Source organism: Musca vetustissima, unplaced genomic scaffold (genome assembly GCF_032173495.1).
Source record: "Musca vetustissima isolate MV318-11 ecotype Yass unplaced genomic scaffold, APGP_CSIRO_Mvet_v1 utg244495, whole genome shotgun sequence".
NCBI classification, from domain to species: domain Eukaryota; kingdom Metazoa; phylum Arthropoda; class Insecta; order Diptera; family Muscidae; genus Musca; species Musca vetustissima.
The window spans coordinates 1-6854 of record NW_026878979.1 but is presented as its reverse complement, the minus strand read 5'-3'; the positions used below and the strand labels follow the sequence as shown (position 1 = coordinate 6854).

Below are 6854 nucleotides of genomic sequence, written 5' to 3'. Positions count from 1 at the left end.
CCGGCATGTTAGCAGTCGTAACATCGCCTTGGAACGAAAAATCGACCACAAAACAGTTTTAAACCATTGACCAGAATTGACCAACAGGAGAGGTGTCGTGTTTTACCAGGACAACGTTAGGGTTGGGAAGTTTTAATGCATCTGTCATACAGCTCGGACATGGCACCAAGCGATTATCCATTTTAACCGCCTTTCCAACAATAAAAAATGGATCGGGGGATAAACACAAACAAATTAATACACAGAACTTAATAAGAATACGAGATGGTGTGAAAGTGCATTGAAAGAAGAATAGAGAAAATAATAGTGGTGGTGGTGGCGAGAAACATAACCATTATTAATTGGGTTAATATTTAGTTTTTATAAAAATAACGACGACGATGACGTACGGGTGATGATAGTAGATTTGGGATGATGACGTGAATACATATCACCCTGATTTTTTGAGCGTACAACATTGAGTTTCAAAATCATCTTAACCAGGTGGCCAAGAGGATTTGTTGTTTCTTGGAATTCAACGATTCAAAACGAGTTTTCATGTTGAAATCACCGTTTAGCATACAATCAACACCCAGGCTGGGACATTTTTCGGCAACTTGACTTGCTTTCAATTCCGACAGGGTTTCGATTGGATGGATACAACTGTTTGAAGTTTTTGCATTCTTCGATGACCAGCATCTTGTCCTTGGAAGTACCAAAGGAAACTTCTCTAACAAGACCAGCTGTACACAATTTCTCAGGTGTCAATTCCTCGAAACGTGGCACAATGCGACCGCCCGTGGCAATGGCAATCAATTCAATATCAGGTTCACCAACTCAACAGGCAATTCATGTTGCAACAACAAGTGATTGGCCTCATTGTCAAAGCCCCACTGGCAAATGGTCAAGGTGGCACCATCTTCTTAAACCTTCTTTACTATTTCAATGGACTTCTCCTGTTCGTATTCACGCAAGGCAAGATAATCTTCAGCGGAGGTAACATCCAACCTAAGCTTGGTCTTGGGCTTTGGTGGTTCAAATGGGCATGTTAAATGGTCAATTTTTCATCCCTTAGGGTTTTGGGCATTTGAGCATGACTCATGGTCTAGTCGACCACCACACCCTTAACCAACATGGAATCTTCCATGCTGCAACCAACTTTAGTCTCAATCTAGATCAACTCAAACTTGACATCTTTCTTCTCAATATCGGCTACACTCAAGACGGCATCAACAGCCATTTCGGCCATTTGACGATGACATTTATTGACAATCTTAATGAGCGGTTCCTTCTTCGAACTCAAAGTGGTCATGGCAATTTTATTGAGCTGTTCCTTATTATTGGGATCAATGGGGAATGGTTTAGCAATCGATTCCAATTTTTTAACGGCACACTGGGCGGTCAGCTCAAAACCACCAGCAATACGAATGGGATGAATACCACGATCAATTAAAGCTTTAGCTTGCTCCAAAAGAGATCCAACCAAAACAACAACACCGGTGGTGCCATCACAGATTTCATCATCTTGAGATTGTAACAATTGTACCATTAATTTACCAATTTCATGGTCAACATCCATCAGTTTCATAATGGTGGCACCATCATTGGTAACAGTGAAATCGCCATCAGGACTCACAATAATTTTGTCCAAAACCTTGGGACCCAGAGATGTCTTGAGGGTGGAGGCAATTTGCGAGCAGCCAAAATGTGACTTTTGATGGCATCTGTTCCAGTGATGCGCTTTTGTTTATCTTGTTCTCTTAAAATGATGAAAGGTCTGCCATTTTCATCAAAGGCAACGGTGCCCGGAAATGCACTCATAATTTCTGTAGGATTGTTTGCTCAATTAAATACCGATTCCAATGTATTTATTTCCATTGTTTTATTGGGCTTCAGGTAAATTCGCAAAAAATTATTCCTTTCCGAGACCACAGACCGTACCGGACATTGCAAAATTTCTTTAATGATAAAAAATTGGTATCTAGGGAGGATTGTGATTATTAGAGTTGTTTCTTGACAATAGAGTGCAGCACTTCTACAGGGATGCCCATATTCGACGGACCCATCTGGCAACGCCATAACTTTTGACAGAGATCTCACATCGCTTAATGACATACCGCGTTTGAAGCGTCAGTCCAAGCAGATTACCATGAACCAATACACGCCACGCGAGTAGGTAGTAGTTGAAATTTACATTCAACAGAAGAAGTCAATTGTGAAAACTCAACGTGCTTTTAAAACATTAAAAAAAATGTGAGAAGAGGGCCTTCTGAGAACGCCATTAAGCGTTTATACGAAAAATTTTCGACTGGTAAGGCTCTTTCTAATCCGAAGAGGACATATAAAAGTCGACCAAGGCGATCGGCCGAGAATATCGCTGCCGTACGAGCCAGTGTTGGGAAGTCCCCAAGAACATCCCAAAAACGCCGTTCTCAGCAGTTGGGCATGACTCGGCCAACTTTACAACGGATTATTCGCATTGATTTGCATTTGTTTCCGTACAAAATTCAATTAACGCAAAGAATGTTGCCTGCGGACAAGCCTCGTCGATTGGGATGGGCCCAAAGAGTCATCGAAATGGCCGAAGATGACGAGCAATTTTGGAGCAAAATTATCATGCCATTTCACATTGAATGGGACAGTAAATAAGCACAATTGCAGTTTTTACGTCACTGAAAATTTGCAGGAGATTCAAGAAGTGCCTCTTCATGACGAAAAAGTCACAGTTTGGTGCGGCGTTAGTGCGAAAACGGTCATTGGGCCGTTTTTCTTCCAAAATGAAAATGACCATGCTGTTACCATCAATCAGGAGCGTTAATCCGACATGATGACCAATTTTGTGATGCCAATACTTCGTCTAAAGCGTATGAGGCAGTTCTGGTTTCAACAAGATGGCGCTCCACCGCACACAAGTCGCATAACAATCGATTTTCTGAAGAATTTGTTTCCGGGCCGTTTGATGTCGAAAAATGGTGATTTGGACTGGTCACCGCGTTCGCCCGATTTGACGCCGCCTGACTTCTTCTTGTGGGGATATTTGAAGTCAAAGGTTTGCGTTAACAAGCCAAGGACCGTAGAAGAGCTCAAGGACAACATTCGTGAAGAAATACCCGCTATTCCGGCCGAAATTTTGGCAAAAACGATGGAAAATGCAGCAAAACGGGCACAATACGTCATCAACGCCAGAGGCGGCCATTTGAGAGATATCATATTAAAAAATTTATGTAAACAAATCTACTTGGAACAAATTAAATGATTAACATTGCCAACCGCCAAATTTTTATTTTTTTCTTTGATTAAAAAAAAAACATGGGTCCGTCGAATATGGGCAACAATGTATGAGAGAGGCGTTATGAAGTTACCTTTAAAATGGCAGAAAATTTGGAGTCAATTTACAAAAGTCCAAAAAATTTTCAGCCTTAATAAAGTCCGAAGATGGAACTATTCTTGTACCTCCCCAAAAATGGTTAAATTTTGCAATATTTATCAATCCAATATTAGGCAAAAGGAATGTACGATATGAACAAAACTGTGCGTAACTTATTGAATTTACCACATCCCCAACAAGGGTTCATTATTCTATAAACTTGTAGATTTTATTTGAAGTAAATTGAATAATAGACTTGATCAACATAAAATCTAATGAAAACGTATACCTTATATACGATCTCTCATTATGAATTCGGGTGTACCGCCTATGTTCCCAATAAATGTTAAATTTTGGCAGAACACCAAATTGAACTTGGAATGTGAATGGAAATGAATATAAAAAATAAGCATTTGTTAAGCCTCGTTAAATTGGACATATCTTTTATATACCAAAAGGGTTGTAGGTTATCATATAGTCGTCCACGTCCGACTTTTGTTCTTTCCTCGCTGTTTTTTATCTTATAAGATTACTCAGATACTGTATCAATTTCCGCGAATAACACTGTCCACAAAATTGTATGTAATTATAAAATACGTAAATGTCAAATGCAAACACGGACGCCGACGCTAAGGCAAACAAGCGCATGCAAACAATATTCAACAAAACCGAAAATAAAATTCATCATACGCTCTCTTGCACGGCCCGACCTACCTCCATGGCGCTTTACCCATGAAACTTGAATGTATTTCCAGCTGATAAATTGAAGTATGTTAGTATGTGTGAGTGTACGTCACAGCGTCTGTGTCTCACACAGGTGTTAATACATTGTACTACATGATGGAAGCATAACCTCTGGCCTCTGCCCTTAATCGCCATCCCATATAACCATCACCACTGTCACTCTGTGTTCCTGTTTTCCTCAGCACTCACTCAAACATTCGGTCGTTCGCTCGTTCGTTCATTCACTCGCTTTTAGTGGCACATAGTTTATATTAAGTTGTAATAACAACACCAACATTTTATGAAAATATAATTTTATTCATTTTTATTTTGCTGCTACTTGCAAGTTGTACACATACATGTATGTGTTTGTGTGTGTGTTTTTGTACAACTTTGTAATAATAAAGTTATTAAAAGTGTCATAACAACTCAAGTTGAGGTTTTTTTCTTCCTGAACTGAACTTTGTTTGGCTGAGCCAACCAAGTCAACGTCAAACCGACGAAAGAGTTAAATTTACTTTGGCTTTGATTTGCAGTTGAACCAAAAACAACAAAATCGAAAAAGGCTGGGATTGTTTGTTTGTTTCTGATGTTGGCAAGAAAACTGACTGATTTTCTAAAAAAATATGATGGGATATACTAAAAACGTAATTATTTCGTGAAGAATGTTAATAATTTCAAACGTTGGATTAAATATTTCGTAATGCCGAAGAACCTTGTTCAGCAGATTAAAGTTGGTGTTTAACAATTACAAAAATATTTCCTATTTTGACCATGGAAATTAAAAGTATTTAAGAGGATATAAAACGTTAGATACACGAGAACATATATAACCCACAAATATTTTTATACCCTCCACCATAGTATAGAGGGTATATTAGTTTTGTTTTTCCGTTTGTAACGCATCGAAATAATCATTTCCGACCCTATAAAGTATATATATTCTCGATCAGCGTAAAATTCTATGACGATTTAGCCATGTCCGTCTGTCTGTTGTAATCACTCTAGCGTCTAAACGAATTGAGATAGAGCCTCAAAATTTTGCATAGAGTCGTATTTTGTCTGCAGGCAGGTCAAGTTCGAAGATGGGCTATATCGGTCCACGCTTAGGCATAGCTCCCATATAAGGGTACCCCCCAAATTTCGGTATTTTGGGGTTCTTGAGCGTGTTTTTCAACCGAATTCGCTGAAATATTGTACTTTGAGTTCTTATTGGGTAGCAAATCTTCCCACTAAAAATTATAAATATAGGTCAATTTTTTCTGGTACCCCTCATATAACGGTACCCCTCAATTTTCGATATTTTGGGGTTCATAAGCGCGTTTTTCAACCGAATTCGCTGAAATTTGCTACATTGGGTTCTTATTGGGTACTAAATGTCTCCACAGAAAATTATAAATATAGGTCCACTTTTTCTGGTAGCCCCCATATAACGGTACCTCCTAATTTTCAATATTTTGGGGATTTTGATCGTATTTTTCCGCCGAATTAGCTGTAGTTTAATATTTTGAGTTCTTAATAGGTCCCAAATCTCTCCACAAAAAATTATGAATATAAGTTCATTTTTTCGGATAGCCCCCATATAAGGGTACCTCCAATTTTCGATATTTTGGGGTTCTTGAGCGCGTTTTTCAAGCGAATTTGCTACAAATTGGTATTTTGTAGTCGTATATGGTACCAAATCTCGCTACCAAAAATTATTAATATTCGCCCCCATTTTGGGGTAGTCCTCATATAACCCCCTTTTTTATATTAAAATGGTTATCTGATTTGTTCCGCGTTTTAAGTCTCTTATGTAATCATTTCACCTGCGGAGGATATAGAGATACACAAGTAGAACGTAAGGTTCGATAATGAACTATAACCCGCTGTATGGAGGTTCCAGAAGAAGTGGACCGATATTCCCCATTTTCGAATTTGAACTAAGATTGGAAGAAATAATAAGACGGACAAAGTTTGGATGAAATCTAAATTTTTTGAAACGGATTTGGACTGATATTTAAGCCACATTTTCACCGTGTTAAAGTGTATACACCCTCAACAGCGATAAATTTTTTTATTTAAAAATTTCTGATTTTTTTTATTTTTGTTTATATAATCCCTTTTAGAATGTTCCTTTTTGCTATGTTCCCTATATTTTCATTTCTAGTACCTATCAGTATATCTATGGTGGAGGGTATCCATGAAGGTATCTTTACATGAAGAGTTGTAAAGAGTTACCCAAAGTTGATTTGGGAATGGTATAAGAATACAGAAATTCGAAGTTACAGTTTATTAAAGTCTGTTCAAGGCTAGATATACATTTCAAATATGTCATCGACCGATTTAATCCTAAAGATCTACTCCACCTACACTAATTTAAATTGTAAGTAAAATCCTTAAAAACTCTTTGAAACATCAGATTTTTTTTTGGCGGGCACAATAACTAAATAACTTGTTGTTATTTGAATTTTGCCTTGTAAGGGCAGTGATCATTTGAAAGTAATTTTAAGTGATTATTTATACTCTTTCGAGTCGAGTTTGATGATCTAAGTTTTGCAATGAAAATGAAAGCCAGGAGAAGAACCTACGTACCCACCATTATGCGACGCGTTTCGCCGTTGGTTAAGCGGTTCATCAGGCACATTGGGCTATGTGGCTTTACAAAGTCGTATGTTGATAACTTGTATTGATTCCGCCCTGATGCGAAACTTGCATATGCGAATTAAATTCAAATTTGTCAAAGTTCGACATTTGTCTTCATTCCAGGAACAGTCCTTTTGAAAGCAGATTTTTGTTGTAGCGA

General features: G+C 38.0%; 1 pseudogene; it reads right to left on the bottom strand.

The window, feature by feature from the left end:
• Positions 1 to 826: 826 nt before the first annotated feature.
• On the bottom strand, positions 827 to 1884 carry LOC133323800 (T-complex protein 1 subunit epsilon-like; annotated as a pseudogene).
• Between the last annotated feature and the right edge of the window lie 4970 nt (positions 1885 to 6854).